This window comes from Trichechus manatus, unplaced genomic scaffold (assembly GCF_000243295.1).
Source record: "Trichechus manatus latirostris isolate Lorelei unplaced genomic scaffold, TriManLat1.0 scaffold00018, whole genome shotgun sequence".
NCBI classification, from domain to species: Eukaryota; Metazoa; Chordata; class Mammalia; order Sirenia; family Trichechidae; genus Trichechus; species Trichechus manatus.
Genome location: NW_004443954.1, coordinates 11,739,998 through 11,764,902, shown reverse-complemented (window position 1 = coordinate 11,764,902; position 24,905 = coordinate 11,739,998). Strand labels below are relative to the sequence as shown.

At 39.9% G+C, this 24,905-nt stretch overlaps 1 protein-coding gene across 7 annotated transcripts in view; it reads left to right on the top strand.

The window, feature by feature from the left end:
- TRIM55 (tripartite motif containing 55) overlaps nt 1-24,905 on the top strand; it is a 77,119-nt gene that overhangs the window by 15,495 nt on the left and 36,719 nt on the right. The window lies entirely within an intron of this gene.

The window sequence follows — 24,905 nt, the reverse complement described above, 5'->3', positions numbered from 1 at the left end:
AGCTTATCAACACACACTGTTCAAAACTAAACATTGGACATGATTTAAAGTAATGAAGTAGACCTGTTGCCATGGAGTCGATTCTAACTCACAGTGATCCTATAGCGATCCTATAGGACAGAGTAGAACTGCACCATAGGGTTTCCACGGAGCGGTTGGTAGATTGGAACTGTTGAACTTTAGGTTAGCAGCCAAGCTCTTAACCATTGCGTTACCAGGCCTCCAATGAAATAGAGGAATGGTTAAATAAATTATAGTATATCCATTGATGGAATGGAGTGCAATTATTTAAAAAATAATTTTTTAAGAATTTTTAAAGTTTGTAAAGAATTTTAAAGATATAGAAAATGTTCCTTGTATAAAGTTACATGAGTAAAGGCAGTATATAAGGCAGTACAGAATGCATATAAATTTATATATCCCCCAGTATACATTCATAGGGGGAAAAAACCCAGGGAGGAAAAACACCAAAAGTTAAGAGCAGAGAGGGATTGCAAGCGATTTTCAATTCTTTCCTCATATGTTCCTGAATTGTATTTCACATTCTTCTAAAGTCAGCATGACATTTTTGATAACCAGTAAAATAAATAAATGAAGAATGAATGAATGAAAATGAAGAATGAATGAATGGATGGATATGGCTCAGGTAGGCACCATTCTGTTCAGAACAGTTTAGGTGGCTCATCTGGAGATTTGAGGATGTGCTCAGAGCCACACAGAGGTCCCTGATTTTATGATTCTTGCTCAGTACAACATCCTACACTCAAAGCCACCTTGAAGACAGGGACACTGCCACAAATGACCACGTTGTACATCTATAATCACTAAGATAATGTCTTGTAGCGCAGGGGCACATCAGAGGGGCAGAACAGCAGAGGCCCAGCTTCTGGCCAGCCGAGCAAGGATCTCTTCAGCCTGCAAGACAGGATATAGTGCAGCGAAACAGGCCCCTGGCTGGGGACATGGCCCTACGGGCAGAATGGTGAATTCTGTTCCAGAGTCAGGTCTCAGAGCTCCTGTGTCTCGTGTCCTGCCTGGGGTTGTTGTGTCCCTTTCTGGCTTTGTCACCACCTGCCAGGAAACATTTTCTGAGAAGCCATAGTGCCTCCGGGCCAGGGTGTAAGGAGCTCTTGTTAAAGGATTCTCTTTTCTGATTGGTAAAGAACCCCCTAGGGATGGGAAATGGAGTAGCACCTGGAGTGGACACTATCCTTCCCTAATTACTTTGCCTCTCCTGTTTGGGGGCCTGACTTCTGCCCTTTGGTAGTGGTGCCAGTTCCTGGCGCATGTCTGATTTTGTCTATAATCATGTAATGTCTTGCAGTGCTGGCCTGGGGAAGCTAGGGCAAACCACTGTGGACTCCTCGCTAGCCTTTAAAATTAATATATGCAGTTGACATGAGGAGTGAGTTTATGCTTAGGGCAACCTTGAGAGAGATCATAGCCACAAAAAGGCAGCAGCATCCAAAGAGAGAGGGCCATTTCACCTCTTTATTTGGGCTGATAGTGGGTCTTTGTAGTCCTCCTAGTTGTGAGCTCTCAGCCTGGGGCGTTCCCTGAGCTCTGGATTACAGGCTGTTGGCTCTGTGGAGGGCCTTCTAGGTTGTTCTAGACCAGTGCTGCATGACATGGAGCTGCACCTGCCTTTCCAGGCCTGGAGATGTTCTAGGAGGCACCAGGTCTGAGTAGGGAGGCTGCCGGTGTTACTGCAATGGTGGGTCTGAGCCACCTGCCGCAGAAGCCAGTACTGAGACAGGGGTGAGGTGAGCAGCAGGAGCGTTTTATTGTATATCAGTAAATACAGGAGACAGAGAGGAATGAGCTCCTCCAAAAGATCTGTCTCCCCGACTGGAGACTGGCTGAAAGTTTTTATATGGACAGGATTATAGTTTCTCTTCCGGTGGTTACATTCTGTACTCCCCAGATGATCTAACTTCTTACTGGCAATCCTTGAAGGTCATCTGGCACCATTAGTTACAACTGTCACGTCGAAGATGAGTTAATCTTAGTCCTTGAGGGTTATCAATCTGTTCTGCCACCCTCCAAGAAGAAACTTTAGTTAATCTTACTGGAATAGGAGGAGGGAGAAAGAATAACAAAAAAGAAATTATCACAGGAAAGCAAGAGGGAGGATAGGAGGAAAATAAATCAAAATCATAGGCACATACAAAAGTGAGCTATGCAAGCTAGGCATTAACAATACCACAATACCCGGGAAGCTAGGTCTATACTGCTGGCAAAAAGCAATAAATGTGAAGTTTCCACACAGCCCCTTTGACCAGTGGGAGTGGGGAAGTTCATTGCCTTGGGAGCATTCTGCTTCCAGAAAAATGCGCTTGACTTTCATTGTTCATCCTTAGAAAATGTAACCTCCCTCTGATAGTCTTTACAAACAACATTTATCCTGTGACACCAGATAGCCAAGGGAGTAGGCTATAAATTCTGGCCCTCCCGAGGCAGGCAGGTCTAGAATAATCCTGTTTCATATGAATGTCTATCTAAAGGAAACTGTACAAATTGAATGATAAATATTTGATGTTGAACATTTCTAATATCTGAAAAATGGCAACTTTAATAAAATTCTCCAGTAGTTTTGCAATGACAGCAAATCTGTTGTATGTCCAAAATAACAATTTTACCCTAAATAGTGTTTCCTCATCTTGAAGACACTGTCCGTGCAGTTACAAATATGAAGTATGATCATAAATTAATAAGAATCATTTTAACAAGCATGTCAAAATTTTTAAGGCAATGTTTTTTAAGGCAGTATAATGTATACTTAAAAGGACAGATTTGAGAGTTTGAAATTTTAGTTCTGCTGCTTAATTAAATGACCTTGGGCAAGTTACTTAAGCTCTTGCCCCTCAACTTCCTCAGTGGCAAAATAGGGATGATATTACCTTCTTTGTAGTGTCGTCGTGATGATTAAGTTGGGATAAGAGGCACCTATCAGGGGCTCGATAAGCATCACCTTGTATTATACTCAGAATCAGCTTAGAAAGCCACACTTATTTTTTTAAATAACATCTTATTGAGTTTTTGGTGAAAGTTTACACAGCAAGTTAGATTCCCATTTGACAATTTCCGCACAGATTGTTCAGTGACATTAGTTATATTTACCACAACAGATGTGGTAACAGAATGTGTCAACATTCTGTTTAATTGTGTTTTGTTTGGTCCATTTCCAGTACTCTAGTTTCTGCCCCCTTATCTTCTCGTCTTTGCTTTTGAGTAATTGTTGACCTTGTGGTCTCATACGGATGGTTTTTAGGTAGTGCACTGATCTTACCGGTAATATCTTTTGTGTGCCACTCTGCTGTTTTGCTAAAAGATGATCTCAGGGATTAGACTCAGTTCTAGGTTTAAAGAGTGTCTCACAGCAGTAGTCTCAGGGAGTCCTCTGCTCTCTACTGTTTTTTTTTTTAAGAATTTGAATTCTGCTGCACATCTTTCTCCCATTCTATCTGGGACCATCTGTTTTAACCCCAATCAGAACAGTCAGTGGTGGTAGTTGGGCACCACATAGTTCTTCTGGTCTCAGGGTGGCTGAGGTCATGGCTTGTGTTTCTTCTCTGAGCTTTTGGTTACCTTCTTACTGTTTTGCTCCTGGCAAGTAGAGGCCAGTAGTTGTATCTTAGATTGCCACTCGCAAGCTTTTCAGACTCTAGATGCTACTCACTTCACTAGGAAGCAGATCACAATTTTTGTGAACTATGTCATGCCAATTGACTGAGTTGTCCCATGAGACTATGGTCTTAAGATTTCAGACCCAGAAAGCCAATCTTGGAAGGTGTTTGGTTATGTCTAAGGAATATCTGTATTTTTGTCTTCAATGAATATATGAGCCTGCACCCACATATTTGCATTTACACGTACCTATAGATACTTCAGGGAGCCCTGGCGGCACAGTGGTTAAGACCTACAGCTGCTAAAGAAAACGTTGGCAGTTTGAATCCACCAGCTGCTTCTTGGAAACCCTGTGGGGCAGTTCTACTGTGTCCTATAGGGTGACTATGCATTGGAATTGACTTGATGGCAACAGATTTGGTTTGGTTTATAGACACTTCTCTCTGTTCTCACCTATGTATATAACTTTACTGACCTGTATACCATTATGCCTATATCCATCCATTTATGTGCTCAAACATTTATTTTTACTTTGGTTGTGCTCACTACATCCGCATTCGGTGCCACTTTTCCCATCGCCAAAAATAACAATTCTCTATGATGTAAAGCGTACTTTCCCCTGTCCCCCTGGTAACCGCCAATGAACATTGGTCTCTCTCTATATATCTATTCTTGTCTTCTTATAGAAGAGGAATCATACAATATTTGTCCTTATATGCTTGACTTGTTTCACTTAACATTACACCCTCCAGGTCCATCCTTGTTATATGTTTTGTGGACTTGTGGCTGAGTGGAAACCCCAGGTTCTGCTCAGCATGACTCATTACAGCCCATAAACAAGAGGCCAAGGTGGGAGAGCAGAAAGGTGTCTTTATTTTGTTCCGTGAGGAAAGGAGACAGTCGGGGCTGCTGCCTCCAAGACTCCTTGTAGGCAGCTTGGGGAGGTGGGCTTTTATAGAGAGCAGACAAGGCTTTGATTCTCTGGGATGAAGGAAGAGGTAGACTTTCCTTTATTAGCATGTTAATTCTCCACCCAGAGGTGGGGTGCTTATATGTATTTTTCATTAATGAGCTAATAGGTCACTTAAAATGCCAAGATGGCGTTGAAAACCTGCTAAAACTGGTTGAGGCCAGCTGTGCTATGGCCTGATCCGTGGTTATCTTGTCAAGGACAATTTCAGAATAATGTGCAGCCTATTCTGCCAGGTGTAGGAGGATAAGCCAGAGCAGATGTATCTTAGAAGTGTTGGGCTCTGAGACTGCCTGCCTCAGACTCACCTTTGTTATTTATGGTTGTGTAACATTCCATTGTATGTATGTACCACAGTTTACTTATCCATTCATCTGTTGATGAGCACTTCGGTTGTTTCCATTTCCTATTGTGAATAAAGAAGCAATGAACATAGGTGTGCATATATCTGTTTGTGTCATTATTTTGAGGTCTCTAGGAGTAGGATTGCTGGATCGTAGGGTAGTTTTATTTCTAGTTTTTGGAGAAAGCACTATACCATTTTCCATAGTGGTTGTACCATTTTACAGTCCCACCAGCAATGGATAAGTGTTCCAATCTCCCCACATCCTTGCCAAAATTTGTTGTTATCTATTTTTTTTTGTTTTGTTTTTATTAGTGCCATTTTAACCAGAGTAATATGATATCACATTGTAGTTTTGATTTGCATGTCTCTAATGGCTATGGGGAAACCCTGGTGGTGTAGTGGTTAAGAGTTCAGCTGCTAACCAAAAGGTCAGCAGTTCAAATCCACCAGGTGCTCCTTGGAAACCCTATGGGGCAGTTCTACTCTGTCCTATAGCGCCACTATGAGTTGGAATCAACTCAGTGGCAATGGGTTTTTTTTTTTTTTTTTTTTTTGGTAATGGCTAATGGACTCTAAACCTGTACATAGACCAAGAGGCAGTCATTTGAAGAGAACAAGGGGATTCTGTGTGGTTTAAAATCAGCAAAGATGTACATCAGGGTTATAGACTTTCACCATAGTTATTAAATCTGTACGCTGAGCAAATAATCGGAGAAGCTGGACTATGTAAAGAAGAATGCATCATCAGCATTGGAAGAAGACTCATTAACAACCTGCAATATGCAGATGACACAGCTTTGCTTGCTGAAAGTGAAGAGGACTTGAAGTACTTACTGATGAAGATCAAAGACTACAGCCTTCAGTATGGATTACGACTCAATATAAAGAAAACAAAAATCCTCACAACTGGATCAATAAGTAACATTAGAGAAAAGATTGAAGTTGTCAAGGATTTCATTTTACTTGGATCCACAATGAGCACCCATGAAAGCAGCAGTCAAGAAATCAAACAACATATTGCATTGAGCAAATCTGCTGCAAAAAACCTCTTTAAAGTGTTGAAAAGCAAAGATGTCACTTTGAGGACTAAGGTGTGGCTGACCCAAGCCATGATATGCATGCGAAAGCTGAAGACTGAAGAATTGATGCCTTTGAATTATGGTGTTGGCAAAGAATATTGAATACACCGTGGACTCCAGAAGAATGAACAAATCTGTCTTGGAAGAAGCACAGCCAGAACACTCCTTAGAAGCGAGGATGGCTAGACTTTGTCTCACTTACTTTGGACATGTTATCAGGAAGGACCAGTCCCTAGAGAAGGACATCATGCTTGGTAAAGTAGAGGTCAGCAAAAATGAAGAAGACCCTCAATGAGATGGATTGACACAGTGGCTGCAACAATGGGCTCAAGCATAACAATTGTGAGGATGGTGCCGGACCAGTGTTTCATTCTATTGTACATAGGGTCGCTATGAGTCAGAACTGACTCAACAGCACATAACAACAAAATTTATCTATTTTATCTTCTATTCGTGCGTTTGTTGTTATGTTTGTTATCCTATTTTTACAAAAGACTAGGTCCCATGGTTTTCTCCTTATATTTTCTTCCAGGAATTTTATGGTTTTAGGTTTAACATTTAAGTCTTTGATCCATTTTGAGTTAGTTTTTTGTGTATGGTGTGAGGTGTGAGTCCTGTTTCATTTTTCTGCAGGTGTATATCCAGTTTTGCCAGCACCATTTATTAAAGAGACTGTTCCTGCCCTTACTGGGTGGATTTTGGCCCCTTGTCAAAAATCAGTTGTCCATAGATGACTGGGTTTAATTCTGAGTTCTCAATTCTATTCCACTGGTCTATGTGTCTCTCTCTCATTGAACCAGTACCAGGCTGTTTTGATTACAGTGACTGTATAGTATATTTTGATATACTGTTTTAAATGGCATCTAACAACAACATTATTTAGTTTCCTTTTTTTTTTTTCCTTATTTTTCCTGTTATTGACTTGTAGCTTCATACCATCATGGTCAGAGAAGATGCTTTGTATGTTTTCAATCTTTTTAAATTTGTTGAGACTTGTTTTGTGTCCTAGCATATGGTCTGTTCTGGAAAATGATCCATGTGCACTGGAGAAGAATGTGTATTGCTCTGATGCTGGGTGAGGTATTTTATACATGTCTGTTAGTTCCAGTTGGCTTGTGTTCTTATTTAAGTTCTCAGTGTCCTTAGTGATCTTCTTTTTAGATGTTCTGTCTGTAATTGAAAGTGGTGTGTTGAAATTCCCTACTATTATTGTGGAGTTGTCTATTTCTCCTTTTGTATTAGTCAGTATTTGTTTCATGTATTTTGGAGCATTGCTGTTAGGTGCATATATATTTATAATTGTTGTCTTCTTGCTAGATTGACCCTTTTATTATTATATAATGTCCTTCTTTATCTCTTGTAATAGATTTTGATTTAAAGTCTGTTTTATCTGAATCACTATGGCCACCTCTGCTCTTTTTGTTTACTGGTTGCATGGAATATTTTTCTCCATTCTTTTTTCAGGCAGTTTGTGTCTTTATGCCTAAGGTGTGTTTCTTGTACACAGAAAGAGGATGGATCATCTTTTTTTATCCATTCTGCCACTCTCTGCCTTTTGCATGGGGTGTTTAGACCATTTACATTTAAGGTTATTAGTAAAAACGAAGTGTCTACCTCACTCATTTTCCTATTTGTTTTTTGAGTGTTTTGTGTCTTCTTTGACTTTTTATTCTGATTTTTTGTTTTTGTTTGTATTTAGCTGCCTTCTTGTGATGAGTCTTTTTGCTTTCTTTCTTTCTTTCTTTATTTTTTTTATTGTACTTCAGGTGAAGGCTTATAGAACAAATAGTTTCTCATGAAACAGAAGTACACATGTTGTTTTATGACATTGGTTAACAACCCCACAACATATCAACCCTCTAACTTCTCAACCTTTTTTTTTTGGTGAAAATACACATAGCCAAAGATACACCATTTCAAAAATTTCTACATGCACAGTTCAGTGACATTGACTACGCTCTTCAAATTGTGCTGTTATTCTCACTTAAGATGAAGGCTTACAGAACAAAATAGTTTCTCATTTAACAGTTACTACAAATGTTGCCCTATGACAATGGTTAGCAATCTCACAACACATCAACAATATCCTTACTCAACCTTGGGTTCCCTATAACCAGCTTCCTTGTCCCCTTCTGCCTTCTGGCCCTTGTCACTGGACTCCTATACCTCGTTATAGTCTTTTTGCTTTCTTCCTTCTCTTCTTCTGAATGTTTTTTCTTGGTGATTTCTTAGAGGTTACCACATATATTGTGTTACATAATTTAGAATTGCAACAACATTTAACATATGAACAACAGTTAACATACAACCTTAACATAATAAATCTATTCCTGGTATGCTACTCCCTCTCCCATTTCTGTTCCTCTGTCTCCCTTAACATCAATATGCAACCCTTTGATAAGTTTACTTTTTATGTATTTCTTCCAAACTTGATGCTGTATTGTTTGCAGTATTTAGTTATTGAGTTTATTCCTTGAAAATATCGTATACTTGGTCCTTATGATTGCCCAGGTTGTTGCATTTTTTGGAGATGTCTCTCTCTCTCTTTTTATTTTTATTTGTTTATTTTTTCCCATGTATAGATATGAGTATTTATTTAATGCTGTTGCCTTTCCATTTGGAATACTCCATGGAGTAACACTTGCAAAGCTGGTCTGGTAGTGGCAAATTCCCAGAGCTTTTGTTTGTTTGGGATTGTCTTGACTTCCTCCTTGTTTTTGAATGACAACTTTGCTGGGTAAAGAATTCTTGGTTGGCATTGTTTCCATGCAGTATGTTATATAAGTCACTCCATTGTCTTCTGGCCTCTAGAGTTTTTGGGGAGAAATCTGCACTGATTCTTATGAAAGACCCTTGGTATGTTATATTGCATTTTTCTCTTGCTGCTTTCAGAATTCTCTCCTTGTCTTTGGTTTTCAAGAATTTTATTAGGATATGGTGCAGAGTTGATTTTTTTGTGTTTCTTCTAATTGGGGTTCCTGTAGCTTCCTGTATTTGCAGGCTTGGTTCTCTGTTCAAGCCTAGGAAATTCTCTCTGATTATCTCCTGGAAATTTTTTCTATGCCTTTATTGTTGTCATGTTGCTCTGGGATTCCAATAATTCTCATGTTAGATTTCTTAATTGAATCCCATATTTTCGTTTGAGTCTGTATGCTTTTCTTTGTTCTTTTCTCTTGTTTCTCTAGAGACCTGACAAGTTCAGTTATTTTGTCTTCTATTTCACTTATTCTGTCTTTTTTCCTTTCAACTCTATTGTTCAGTTTTTCTCTTGCTTTTTCTAATTCAGTTGCTTTACTCTTTGGTTCCAGTAGTTCTCTTTGTTTTTATTTATTTATTGATGTTCTCAATTTCCTTGCTGAGTGTCTCATTTTGTCCCTGTCTTTGTTTCCTGATCTCTGCTAGTTTGTTTTCTGTGTGCTTTTTGCTTTCTTAAACATATTTAACAGCATAGTTTGAAAATTTTCAATTTATTCCACTAGTTTGGCCTCCATAGGAGAAATTTTCTCTTATTCATGCTTTTTTTTTTTAAATTGTACTTAAGATGAACAAATGGTTTCTCATTAAACAGTTGGTACACATATTGTTTTATGACATTGGTTAACAACCCCACATGTCAACACTCTCCCTTCTCGACATTGGATTCCCTATTATGAGCTTTCCTGTCTCCTCCTGCCTTCTAGTCCTAGCCCCTGAGCTATTGTACCCCTTTAGTCTCATTTTGTTTTATGGGCCTGTCTAATCTTTGGCTGACGGGTGAACCTCAGGAGTGACTTCATTACTGAGCTAAAAGGATGTCTGGGGGCCATACTCTTGGGGTTTCGTGCTTTGTTTTTGATTGGTCCTTCTTGTGATTTTGTGTTTTACTATTATTTGTTGCATGTGGGTGATTTCGTTATCTTTTTTTTTTTAATTTTGTATTCTGATTTTTGTGGAAAATTTTTCTTTTTTTGTTTTTGGTGGGTAAGAAGCTTTTTTTTTATTGTACTTTAGATGACGGTTTACAGAACAAATAGTTTCTCATTAAACAGTACACGTAATGTTTTATGACAATGGTGAACAACCCCACAACATGTCAACACTGTCTGTTTTCAACCTTGAGTTCCCTATTATCAGCTTTCCTGTCCCCTTCTGCCTTCTAGTCCTTGTCCCTGGACTGTTGTGCCCCGTTAGTCTCATTTTGTTTTATGGAGCTATGAATCTTTGGCTGAATGGTAAACCTCAGGAGTGACTTAATTACTGAGCTAAAAGGGTGTCTGAGGGCCGTACTCTTGGGGTTTCTCCAGTCTCTGTCAGGCCAGTAAGTCTGGCTTTTTTTGTGTGTGTGAGTTAGAATTTTGTTCTACATTTTTCTCCAGCTCTGTCCAGGACCCTCTGTTGTGATCCCTGTCAGAGCAGTCAGTGGTGGTAGCTGGGCACCATCTAGTTGTACTGGACTCAGTCTGGTGGAGGCCGTGGTAGTTGTGTTCCATTAGTCCTTTGGACTGATCTTTCCCTTGTATCTTGTTTTCTTCATTCTCCCTTGCTCCCGAAGGGAGTGCTGCTATAACAGAAATACCACAAGTGGATGGCTTTAACAAAGAAGTGTTTATTCTCTCACAGTCCAGTAGGCTACAAGTCCAAATTCAGATGTCAACTCCAAGAGAACACTTTCTCTGTCAGCTCGGGCGGAAGGTCCACGTCATCAATCTTCCCTTGGTCTGGGAGCTTCTCTGTGCAGGAACCTCAGGTCCAAAGGACACGATCTGCTCCTGGCACTGCTTTCTTGGTGGTATGAGGTTCCCACGTGTCTCCGCTCAACTCTCTCTCCCATATCTCAAAAGAGACAGGAGCAAGACACTATCCAATCTTGTAGACCTCATCAGTGTAACCTCGTCATAGTGATAGAGTCTACAACACATAAGGAAATCACATATAACCTCATCATAGTGATAGAATTCACAACACATAAGGAAATCAGATCAGATTTACAAAATGGTACACAATACACAATACTGGGAATCATGAGCTACACATTTCTGGGGGGACACAATTCAATCCATGACAGGGCGAGACCAGTGGAGTATCTTAGATGGCTGCTCACAGGCTTTTAAGACTTCAGATGCTACTTGACAAGGTAAAATGTAGAACATTGTCTTTATAAACTGTGTTATGCCCATTGAGCTAGATGTTCCCCAAGACCATAGTCCCCACAGCCCTCTACCCAGCAGTTCAGTCCCTCAGGGAGTTAGGATGTGTCTCTGGAGCTTCCATGACCTTTCCTTGTACAAGTTGTGCTGGCTTCCCCAGTATTTTGTATTGCCCTACCTTTCACCAAAGTTACCACTTATCTATTGTCTATTTAGTATTTCCTTCCTCCACCCCTCCCATCCCTTGTAACCAACAAAGATTGTTTCTTTTTGTGTGCAAAGTTTTTCATGAGTTTTTACGGTAGTGGTCTCATACAATATTTGTCCTTTTGTGATTGACTTATTTCACTCATCATAATGTCCTCCAGTTTCATCCATGTTATGAGATGCTTCACAGATTCATCATTGTTGTTTATCATTGTATAATACTCCATTGTGTGTATATACCATAGTTGGTTTATCCATTCATCTGTTGATGGGCATCTAGATTGTTTCCATCTTTTTGCTATTGTGAACAATGCTGCAATGAACATGGGTGTGCATATGTCTATTTGTGTGATGGCTCTTATTTCTGTAGGATATATTCCTAGGAGTGGGATTGCTGGATGGTATGGTATTTCTATTTCTAGCTTTCTAAGGAAGGACCATATCATTTTCCAAAATGGTTGTATCATTTTGCATTCCCACCAGCAGTGCTTAAGAGTTCTGATCTCCCCACAGCCTCTCCAACATTTGTTATTTCCAGTGTTTTTGATTCGTGCCAGTAATGCTAGTGTGAGATGGTATTTCATTGTGGTTTTAATTTGCATTTCTCTAATGGCTAGTGATCGCAAGAATTTCCTCATGTGTCTGTTGGCCGCTTGAATGTCTTCTTTGGTGAAATGTTTGTTCATTTCTTTTGCCCATTTTTTAATTGGATTGTTTGTCTTTTTCTTGTAGAGGTACTGGATTTTCATTTAGAGATCAGACCTTTGTCTGACTTGTAACATCCAAAAATTTTTTCCCAGTCTGTAGGTTCTCTTTTTTGCTCTTTTGGTGAAGTCTTTTGGTGCGCATAAGTGTTTAATTTTTAGAAGATCCCAGTTATCTAGCTTATATTCTGGAGTGTGTGTGTTGTTGGTTATGGTTTGTATACTGTTAATGCCATGTATTAGGGTCTCTAGTGTTGATTCTATTTTTTCTTCTATGAACTTTATAGTTTTTGGCTTTATATTTAAGTCTTTGATCCATTTTGAATTAGTTTTTGTGTATGGTGTGAGGTATGGGTCCTGTTTCATTTTTTTGCAGGTGGACCTCCAGTTTTGCCAGCACCATTTGTTAAAAAGACTGTCTTTTCCCCATTTGATGGACTTTGGGCCCTTGTTGAAGATCAGGTGACTGTAGGTGGATGGACTTACATCTGGGTTCTCAATTCTCTTCCATTGGTCATTGTATCTGTTGTTGTACCAGTACCAGTCTGTTTTAACTACTGTAGATGTATAGTAGGTTCTGAGGTCAGGTAGTGTGAGTCTTCCAACCTTATTCTTCTTCTTCAATAGTGCTTTACTTATCCAGGGCTTCTTTCCTTTCCATATAAAGTTAATGATTAGTTTTTCCATCTCTTTAAAGAATGTTATTGGTATTTGGATCGGGATTGCATTGTATTTGTAAATTGCTTTGGGTAGAATTGCCATTTTCACAATGTTGAGTCTACCTATCCATGAGCGTGGTATATTTTTCCATTTATGTAGATCCCTTTGGGTTTCTTGCAGTAGTGCTTTGTAGTTTTCTTTATATAGATCTTTTATATCCCTGGTTAGATTTATTATGAAGTATTTTATTGTTTTAGGGGCTATCATAAACGGTATTGTTTTCCTGATTTCCTTTTCACTCTTCTCTTTATTGGTGCATAGGATTGTGGAAAAATTTTCTGATTGGGCACCCTAGTGGCACAGTGGCCAATGCCTGGCTGCCAACCAAAAGGCCAGGGCCTGCACCCACCAACCACTCAGCAGGAGAAAGATGTGGCAGTCTGCCTCCTCAAAGCCTCACAGCCCTGGAAACCCCATGGGGCAGCTCCACTCCACCCCACAGGGTCTCCGTGAGTCAGAATCGACCTAGTGGCAGCGGGCCAGGTATCTTCTCCTGAGAACCACTGGAGGGCACTCTTATCTTTATGTTTTTTTCAGTGCTGATTCAGGAGTTCTGGATACTTGATCTCTAGAATTCAATATGCATGCATAGGGGGGTAGTTTAGCTGGTTGCAGACACTGAAGTAATGCAATGGGGCTCGAATTTCCTGTAATGAAGGTGGGGGGCTGTCTATGTTGCCCGTCCATCAGAAGTATTCCCCTTGCCCTGCTGCCCTTGCAGTTCCTTCTGGTCCTAGTGCCTGTCTGCCTGAGGCCTCAGCAAGATTCAACAGCACTCTCTCCCAGTGCCACACTCTCCCTTCACCCCTCCCAATTGCGTGGCTCACGAACTCCTACAGCCAATCTGTGCTGCCTTAAAAAATTGGGCTACAGCTTCCTCAGATTAGCTGCCTTTCTGCGTTCCCTGTTTGGGGTATTGCCCAGCTCTGTCCCAAAATGGCTGCAATGAGTGAGTGCTCCAGATGTTAGCAGGTAGGTTCTCCAAGCTTCTGTGCCATCCCATATCCTCCTCTCCCCGGCTTTTGAACTCACCACAACTCTCTAACACCTCAGCTGCCATCCAGAGTTCCAAGATCTCAGTCTGTGCTTGTTTTTATTTGTTATTCAGTGGGTTAGTTGCTGGAGGAGTAAATGGGAGAGTCCACTTGCTTCGCCATCTTGCTGTGCCCCCTCCCTCACTTATTCTGATAATGCTAATGACAGTTTTGAGCCACTGGAGCACATGAAAAACCAGTTGTCTTCAAGTCAGCTCCAACTCATGGTGACCCCATGTGTGTCAGAGTAGAACTGTGCTCCATAGGGTTTTCAGTGGCTGATTTTTAGGAAGTAGATTATTAGGCCTTTCTTTTGAGGCACTTCTGGGTAAACTCAAACCTCCAACCTTTCAGTTAGCACCACCTAGGTACTCCGGAGGACATGAAGTGTCTTTTAAATAGTGTCAGAATAAAACTCTCAGGGTCGTAGTCAATTATGATAGCAGGGTTGAGCAACTCTCTTCAGAGGGAAAAACTGAGAATGAATAGAAATAGATATTAGCTCTATTCCTTATCTAAGAGACTTTGTGGTACCTCAAAATATTGGTAACCGAGGAAGACTTGGCCTCTTCCAAGAAACATGCTGACTATCTATAGCAGAAAGGAGCAAATTAAACAGCTGCTTGGCTTGCTATGGTCCTGTGACTTACGCTGAGCCGTGGGGTTCAAGTCAGGACTGGCACACCTGGTCCTCAGCCCTCTGAGGGTTTATTCATGGAGGTTAAATAATAAAAAAAATAAATAAATAATCCGAATGCCAAGAGCCCCAGGAGTAAGCATTAGAAATTTCACACAATTATGCCATAATCATCCTTCTAACGTGAAGTGAGGGGCAACACGGTATGGTGGAAAAGAGAATGGGCCTGGGAGACTGTGGTCCTTGAATGGAGCTGTTCCTTGTGTGGTGCACAAAGGCTTCGGCTTCCGCCTGGAGGGGACTGAACTCTGGCTGGTGTGCCTCAGGGCTGTGTCTGCCTGGAGGGACGGTGTTTTTCTAGTCTGTCTTCCCTTTTCTAGCACATAGGAGCTGACTGCAGCCTGGCAAAGACCTGGGTTCTCATCCTGGTCTGCACTCAGGGGACCCCAAGTGGCTGGAACTGGGGCTTTTCAAATAAGGGTTGGACCTGGTTTCCTTGGGAGGAACTTCCTGCTTTAACGTAGTTCTTTCTTCAGAATTATTAACCTACTCTTGGTTTTTTGTTTGTTTGTTTCTTGTTTTTTGTTTTTTGTTTTTTAATTTCTGGGAAAAGAAAATCCAATTGATGTATGAAAGGAATTTTGAACTACTATATTTCAAGTGAAGCTGAGGGGGTACTTTTAGACTCAGACTTTCAGCTCCCAACAAGTGTATCTTGATTAATGTTGGAGGAATGTGGTGTAGATATGAATGGGCCGTGTAGAGCCACAGTTGCTCAGTAACAAATGGTGGGCTAAGTGCTTATCTTCAGCTCTATTTTGGTCACCACAGAACCATCTTCCTTACATGGTAAGAGCAGTAGCCACAATTGTCTTAGGTTTTTCCTATCTTGGCCATACATACCACACTTCCAAACTAGGACTGACATTCCAGGGCAAGGACATGTGATGTATGTCTTAGTGATGTAGACGACCACTCTGAAACTCGCTGGGAATGGAAAGAGGCCTTTTATATAAAGCCTGAAGACTCTGAGATAGCTCCACATTTACCTGAAGTCATAGACTCTTGGAACTGTAGAGTCAGAAGGACTTTAACCAACCAGTTGCAGTCAAGTCGATTCTGACTCAGGGTGACCCCATGTGTGTCAGAGTAGACCTGTGCTCCATAGGGTTTCCAATGGCTGAATTTTTGGAAGTAGATCACCAGACCTTTCTTCAGAGGTACCTTTGGGTGGACTCAAACCCCCAGCCTTTTGGTTAGCAGCTAAGCATGTTAACCATTTGCACCACCCAGGGACTCCTAGAAGAATCTTCACCATCATCTAATCTGATCTATTTTCTTACAATTTAAAAATAAAAATAAAAATAAAAAATGTCCTGAGGTTAAATGGCTTTCCTAAGGTTGTAGAAGCCCTGGTGGGACAGTGGTTAAGAGCTAAGGCTGCTGACCAAAAGGTTGGCGGTTCAAATCCACCAGCTGCTCCTTGGAGACCCTGTGGGGCAGTTCTCCTCTGTCCTATAGGGTCACTATGAGTCAAAATCGACTTGACGGCAATGGGTATAAGGTTGTGGAACTATTTTTTACTGTCTTCTTTTAGACACTGAATGAAGCAGAGCTGTGGAGTATCCTCTCAAATACCTAATTATTTGGACCAGAACAAAATAGAAACTTTTGACTACAGGGCTGAATATTTCTAGATTCATGTCATATTTCATTCATTCATTCAATCATTCAAACTTTATTTCTTGTGTGTGTATTATGTGCCATATTCTGTCCACATAAAGCTGAGAAATAGTGGGGAACTAAACAGAAAATGTCCTGCTCTCAGGAAGTTCTTCTTTTAGTAGAGAAATCAGGCAGTAAAACAAATGAATAGCAAGATCATTTCAGAGAGTAATGAGTTCCTGGGAGAAAAGTCAGTGTCTAAAGCTCGCGATCGAAAGTGTTGGTATGGTGGCATTTTTGCGGTGTAGCTACACTTTTAGTATCAGATCATCTACTGTTGGCTTTTTCCCCCCATGAAAGCTTCCCCTTTGCAGTAGCATATGTTGTTTTATCTCACTGCCACTAAAATGTAAAAGTAGCTAAAGATTGGAGTCTGCCAATTTTAGCACTTCTATGAAGGCTCTTTGAACTTATAAACAAGTTGTTTTTAGATAAGTATTAAAGATTACCATTCACGTCTAAGGAAACATTCAACTGACTGCTTGATTTTTTTCTTTTCATCCATATCTGTTGACATTGCATAGAAACAGATATTCTACATCTTACCATTTCAATACAAACATAGTAGTCTCCCCTTTATAAAATCACTCCTTTGCGTATATTGATTTTTACCAGGTTCTCCCTATATATGGGAGGGATTTTATTTTCATTAATGTATTGTAGACCAATTTAGTTTGGTTCTTCCAAGATGCCAATAAATATCTGTCCTGGCAGAACCAGGAGGAAGGTCATGTCGCAATTGGAGGCTTTACATAAGAATATGCTTGGAGGCCAACCCTGGTGCATTTATGATGGAGAGAATTACTAAACTGAAGTGCTCGTCACTCACTGACTTTCACAGCACTTTGAAGGTCTTGTATCCAAGGAGGACCAAAGGGCACCCAAGTTAGCCTCTAATGGGCTGCTTCTACCTGAGAGAGAAAGAAAAAACTCTGGGTGGAGTTTTTCAACCAAGAATTTCAATCTCATTTTTCACATTTGAATCGGACATCAGGTCAACCTGAATATCTTAAATTAATTTCTAAAAGCTTAGAAGTACCAATTTCATAATTCCAGTGAAGAAGCATGATTTTTCCTGTTTCAGAAACAGATTTGTCTAACTTTACCATATCTTGCATAAAATTATATTGAAGGCACAGTAAACAGGAGAAAAAAAAGTGGATTTTTTTTCTGTTAGAAAATATGTTAATTTTCACCATTCTCCTTAACACTGGAAAATAACAGCATGGGTTTAGATCCTATAGTGCCTGTCACATAGTAAGCACTTAGTGAATTTTGTTGAAGGAGTGAACAAATGAATATAATTCTGAAGCATTTTGAGATGTTTTGCCTTTAAAAGCCTACTTTCATCATAGTAGGTTTGTTAAAAGGCATATATTCCATTCACAAGCAGTTCATATAAAAATGTTTTTCAAGGCATTTTAAAATATGAGGACAGCTAGATGTGATGGGAGCAGCAAGGATGGGTCCTAGAAGCTCAAAGATCTTGGCTCTAGCCAGGTGCTACCACTAACGGGCAGGGTGGTCTTGAGAGAACGACAACTGCTGAGCTTCAGTTTCCACATGAATGAAATGATTGCTTTGGAGGAGGTTACTTCTAAGATTCCTTTCAGCTTCAAAATTCCACAACTGACAAATACAAATTAAGGAAGATTGAACCTAAGTTTAATAAGCACTGATATAGTGCCTACTACGTGTCAGGTGGGAACCCTGGTGACTCAGTGGCGGAGCACTTGGCTGCTAACCAAAAGGTCAGTGGTTTGAACACACCAGCAGCTCTGTAGAAGAAAGATGTGACAGTCTGCTTCCATAAAGATTTACAGCTTTGGAAACCCTATGGGGCAATTCTACTCTGTCCTATAGGCTTGCTATGAGTTAGAATCAACTCAACGGCAATGGGTTTTTTGGTTATGTGCCAGGAAAGAGTACCGGGGTAATGCAGGTGGTTAATGCACTCAGCTGCTAACTGAAAGGTTGGAGGTTTGAGTCCACCCAGGGGTGCCTCAGAAGGAAGGCTTGGTAATATACTTTTGAAACAACAGCCATTGGAAACCCTATGGAGCACAGCTCTACTCTGAAACATATGAGATCATCATGAGTCGGAATTGATTTGATGGCAACTAGTATGGTATATGCCAATAATATTCTAAGTAATATTTACAAAGTGTGTACTTATATAAGGACAAACCAAAAACAAAACCAAACCCGTTGCCATCGAGTCAATTCTGACTCATAGCAATCCTATAGGGCAGAGTAGAACTGCCCCATAGGGTTTCCCAGGAGGGGCTGGTGGATTCCAACTGCCAACCTTTTGGTTAGCAGCTGTAGCTCTTAACCACTGTGCCACCAGGGCTCCATATGAGAATAGTAATAATAATAAAGCATATACCATGCATGGGGAAGCATTTCCTAAACTGTATAAGCAAATGATAAAACCAGTTGCTGTCAAGTCGATTCCAACTCATGGCAACCCCACGTGTGTCAGAGTAGAACTGTGCTCCACAGAGTTTTCAGTGGCTGAATTTTCGGAAATAGATCACCAAGTTTTTGTTACAAGGTGCCTCTAGGAAGACTTGAACCTCAAACCTTTGACTAGCAGCCAAACAATTTAACCATTTGCACCACCCCAAAAATACCCTTTGCCGTCGAGTCGATTCCGACTCATAGTATCCCTATAGGACAGAGTAGAACTGCCCCACAGGTTTCCAGGGAGTGGCTGGTAGATTCAAACTGCCAACATTTTGGTTAGCAGCCAAACACTTAACCACTGTGCAACTCTCCCCTTTGCACCACCCAGGAACTATTAAAATGGTAGTAATTTTATTACCATTCAATATAGTATAAATCATTAAAAAAGAAAAATAGAAATTAGATAATATTTGAAACAGAAAATAATCTAAGCATGCAAGTAAATAGACATTTAAACCAGAAAGTAAAATTTACATGTCTGAAATAAAAATGATCTAATTTTTATTTTACTTGAGAGACTACATTAACCAAGACATATGACTTCACATCAGTCTCATTACCAATCATTTGGCTCTCAAAAACTTGAATGTTCCCATACATATTAAATCATATAGAGGAAATAATTTTATGAAACAGAATCATTCAGCCAGTATCAAATTTTATATAATACTCATCATAAATGTTTGAAGTGCACAATTCATTTTAGAAAAATAAGTTCAAAGCAATTGTATATTCTTAGTAAGCAGTTGTTGTTGTTAGGTGCTGTCCAGTTGGTTCCGACTCATAGTGACCCTATGTACAATCGGATAAAACACTGCCCCATCCTATGCTATCTTCACAATCCTTGCTGTGTTTGAACCCATTGTTGAAATTGTTGGTATGTTTCAGCCCACTGTGTCAATCCATTTTTTTGAGGGTCTTCCTATTTTTCACCGACCCTCTACTTTACCAAGCATGATGTCCTTCTCCAGGGACTGATCCTTCCTGATACCATGTCCAAAGTACATTAAGATGAAATCTCAATCCTGGCTTCTAAGGAGCATTCTGGCTGTACTTCTTCCAAGACAGATTGGTTTGTTCTTCTGGTTGCCCATGTAATATTCAATATTCTTCGCCAATACCATAATTTAAAGGCATCAACTCTTCTTTGGTCTCCTTATTCATTGTCCAGCTTTCTCATGCATATGAGGCGATTGAAAATACCATGGCTTGGGTCAGGCACACCTTAGTCCTCATAGTGACATCTTTGCTTTTCAACACTTTAAAGAGGTCTTTTGCAGCAGATTTGTCCAATGTAATACATCATTTGATTTCTTGACTGCTGCTTCCATGGGCATTGATTGTAGACCCAGGTAAAATGAAATCCTTAACAACTTCAATCTTTTCTTCGTTTATCATGATGTTGCTTATTGGTCCAGTTGTGAGATTTTTGTTTTCTTTATGTTGAGGTGCAATTCATACTGAAGGCTCTAGTCTTTGATCTTCGTCAGTAAATACTTAAAGTCCTCCTCACTTTCAGCAGCAAGATTCTGTCATCTGTATATCAAAGGTTGTTAGTGCATCTTCCTCCAATCCTGATGCCTCATTCTTCTTCATATAGTCCAGCTTCTTGGATTATTTGCTCAGCAAATGGTGAAAGGATACAACCCTGACACACAAGTTTCCTGACTTTAAACCATGCAGTATCCCCTTGTTCTGTCCCAGTGACTGCCTCTTGGTCTATGTACAAGTTCCGCATGAACACAATTAAGTGTTCTGGAATTCCCATTCTTTGCAATGTTATCCATAATTTGTTATGATCCAGACAGTCAAATGCCTTTTCGTAGTCAATAAAGCACAGGTAAACATCTTTCTGGTATTCTCGGCTTTCAACCAATATCCATCTGACATCAGCAACGATATCCTTGCTTCCGTGTCCTCTTCTAAATCCTGCCTGAATTTCTGGCAGTTCCCTATCGATGTACTGCTGCGACAGTTTTTGAATTATCGGCAGCAAAATTTTACTTGTGTGTAATATTAATGATATTGTTCTATAATTTCCGCATTTGGTTGGATCACTTTTCTTTGGAATGGGCACAAATGTGGATCTCTTCGAGTCTGTTGGCTAGGTAGCTGTCTTCCAAATTTCTTGGCATAGACGAGTGAGCGCTTCCAGGGCTTCATCCGTTTGTTGAAACATCTTAATTGGTATTCCATCAATTCCTGAAGCCTTGTTTTTTGCCAATGCCTTCAATGCAGTTTGGACCTCTTCCTTCAGTACCATCGGTTCCTGATCATATGCTACCTCCTGAAATGGTTAAACATCGACCACTTCTTTTTGGTATAATGACTTTGTGTATTCCTTCCATCTTCTTTTGATGCTTCCTGCGTCATTCAATATTTTGCCCATAAAATCCTTCAGTATTACAACTTGAGGCTTGAATTTTGTCTTCAGTTCTTTCAGCTTGAGAAATACCAACTATATTCTTCCCCTTTGGTTTTCTAACTTCAGGTCATTGCACATTTCATTATAATGCTTTACTTTGTCTTCTTGAGCTGCCCTTTGAAGTCTTCTGTTCAGCTCTTTTACTTCATTATTTCTTCTGTTTGCTTTAGCTACTTGATATTCAAGAGAAAGTTTCAAAGTCTCTTCTGGCATCCATTTTGGTCTTTTCTTTCTTTCCTGTCTTTTTAATGACCTTTTGCTTTCTTCATGTATGATGTCCTACCACAACTTACCTGGTCTTCGGTCACTAGTGTTCAATGCATCAAATCTATTCTTAAGATGGTCTTTAAATTCAGGTGGAATATATTTAAAGTCGTACTTTGGCTCTCGTGGATTTGTTTTAATTTTCTTCAGCTTCAACTTGAATTTGTATGTGAGCAGTTGATGGTCTATTCTGCAGTCAGCCCCTGGCCTTATTCTAGTTGATGATATTGAGCTTCTCCATCATCTCTTTCCACAGATGTAATCAATTTGATTCCTGTGTATTCCATCTAGCGAAGTCCACGTGCATAGTCGTCATTTATGTTGTTGAAGAAAGCTGTTTCCAATGAATAGTTCATTGGCCTGCCAAAATTCTGTCAAGTGATCTCTGGCGTTGTTTCTATCACCAAGGGCATATTTTCCGACTTCTGATCCTTCTACTTTGTTTCCAACTTTTGCATTCCAATCACCAGTAATTAGCAGTGCATCTTGATTGTATGATTGAATAATTTAATACTGTAGAAGCTGGTAAAAAGCTTCAGTTTCTTCATCTTTGGCATTAGTGGTTGGTGCATAAATTTGAATAATAATTGTATCAACTGGTCTTTCTTGTAGGAATATGGATATTATAGTATCACTGACAGTGTTGTACTTCAGCACAGATCTTGAAATGTTCTTTTTGACAGTGAATTTGACACCATTCCTATTCAATTTGTCATTCCCAGCATAGTAGACCATATGATTGTATGACTCATAATGGCTAATACCAGTCCATGTCAGCTCTCTAATGCCTAGGATATCAGTTTTCAAGTGTTCCATTTCATTTTGGACAATTTCTAATTTTCCTAGATTCATACTTTGTACATTCCACGTTCCAATTATTAATGGATGTTTGCAGCTCTTTCTTCTCATTTTGAGTCATGCCACATTAGCAAATGAAGGCCCGAAAGCTTTGCTCCTTCCACGTCATTAAGGTCGACTCTACTTTGAGGAGGCAGCTCTTCCGCAGTGTATTTTGAGTGCCTTCCAACCTAAGGGGTCATCTTCCAGCACTGTAACAGAGAGTGTTCTGCTGCTATTCATAAAGTTTTCACTGGCCAATTTTTTTTAGAAGTAGATTGCCACATCCTTCTTCCTAGTCTTTCTTAGTCTGGAAGCTCTGCTGAAACCTGTCCACCATGCGTGGCCCTACTGGTATTTGAAATATCAGTGGCATAGCTTCCAGCATCACAGCAACACACAAGCCACTGCAATACGACAAACTGACAGAAGAGTGGTGGCTGTAAGCAGGAGAGCTTTCGAAACATCACAGAGGCATATTTCAGGAATGCAGTGGGTACATGGTCATCTGGAAGCTAGAACAGTAGGTAATACAATGAGAGAAAGTTTGATTGGGAAGCTACTACAGGCTTCATTTTCTAGGCCTTGTTGTAATAGTCCAAATATCAAGCTAAATTGCTGGAAACAAATGGAAATTTGGCAAGCCTACCAGTTTCTACTGTCTTGACATTCTATGTGGGTCCTTGTATGATAACATTGACAACTGCCTAGACTCCTGCATTTTCATTCTCCTTCCCCCAACTCTTCTACTTCTCCTCATCCTTTAAGGCCTAACTCATGCATCACTTCTTCAAAGAAGCTTTTCCTGAGCCACCACTCATTGCTCCGCTCAAACGTCCCCCACTCACGCAAAGGGTTGGATTATGTCCCCACCTCTATGCTTTTATGAAACCTGGTGTAAATCTCGAACATTTTCCTATTATTCAACTTACTATGTAGTATTACATTGTTTGCCAATAGTCTTTCTCATTCAGTGAAACATGTGAGCTCCTTGAGAACAGGAACTATGTTTAATTCATTGTTAGATCCCCAGAATCTTGCATAGTGCTTGACACAAATGACATGCTTAAGAATTTTTTGTCAAATAAATGAATGAATGGGTGGATGACAGCAGTAACTGGTATTTATTGTTAAAATTGTTTGAACTATTGTATCTCCTTCATGTGTTCTAATTTGGTTAAAATCTGTGATGAGAACTGACAGTGTTCCAAGTGAAGTCAGAGATGTATTTCTTTGCATTTGTGGAGTATCTTCAAAATCAACACTTTGTTTTAGGTTAACCCTTTTTTCCCCTTAATCTAAGAATAGTAGAGAAATTGGGGAAAATGAAACTTAAAATTTATAAAAATGTGTTCAACAGATTGAATATCTACTGAATATTTTTTGGAATAAATCACTAAATATTTACTGAATTCCTACTATGTAAAGTGGTGTGTGTCCTAGGCATTAAGGCAAATCAGACCCAGATTTTACCCTCAAGGAGAATGTAGTTTAGATACGCGTAAGAATATATTTTGAGAATATGTCAAGAATATATGTAAGAGACTCATATAAAGGAAGAAAGCAATATATAAGAGAGACCAATGTTTACTAAAATGAAAGAACATGTGATAAGGGTCATACAGAGGTCAGAGATGTCAAAGATAAATTGGCTGGATTCTCAGTAGCCCCCACAGGGCAGGAGAACTAGATTGGACCATCGTGGCACAGGATCTGCCCTCAGCTGTAGAGGTCCCAGTCCCAGAGATGGTCAGGTCCAAGGAGACTGGCGTACACACACGCCAAACTTACTGGAACTTGATAAACCAAAAGGCCAATTGGAAAGTTAATTATGATTCAATTATGGACTCAGAGTAGAGGGAGCTGGCTGGTACTGGAGATGGTTCAGTCACACACTACAGATGCATTGACTTCCAATATAGCCTTTCTCTCCAGGGAACAAAGACCAGATCCAGTATTTCCTCTCTTTGACAGTATTGGATAAATAAAGGACCTGGTGGATGCAAGTATATGCCATAAATGGTAACTATTATGGGATTTCAGAGGAAGGAAAGATTACATTCAGCCATAGAGCTCAAGGAAAGCTTTATGCGTGAGGTGGTATTTTAACACTGTCTTTAGTATTGCTTAGAGTCTGCAGCTGTGAGTTGGGGGAGAAAAATGTTCGAGACAGAGGGGAAAGCACGAGCAAAGACAGGAGTAGTTTAGTTTTGCTGGAACATAGAGTATGTGAAAGATAGTGGAATATTGTGAAGGAAAGCTGGAACAAGATCATGGAGGGTCTTGAAATCCAGTTATGAAATCTGAACATAATTCTTTGGGTAATGGCAAGTCATAACAGAGAAAGAACATGATTAGAACTGTACTCCAGGAAAATGAATCTGGCTTCAGTGGGTGAGTTGGCTTGGAGGGGGCACTCCCAGTTGCAGAGGCCACTGGGAAACTACCAAATCTATAGGAAAGGATTGGACTGAGTACAGTAGTGGTATAGATGGAGTAGAGAGACTAAAGGGTACAAACCAGGAAGTAGCATGTTTTTTTTCCTTTCACACACACACACATACAAATGCAAAACATAACAAAACAAAATCTGTCCTAATTTTTATGAAATTCTCCATTTATAAAGGATTGAAAAATCACTGATCCATTTAGCCAATTTGATTGATTTTTGGATTTTCTAAATAGCTTTTCAAAGGGTCAAGACAGTGGTATCTATACCTAAAGGGTCAGCTTAA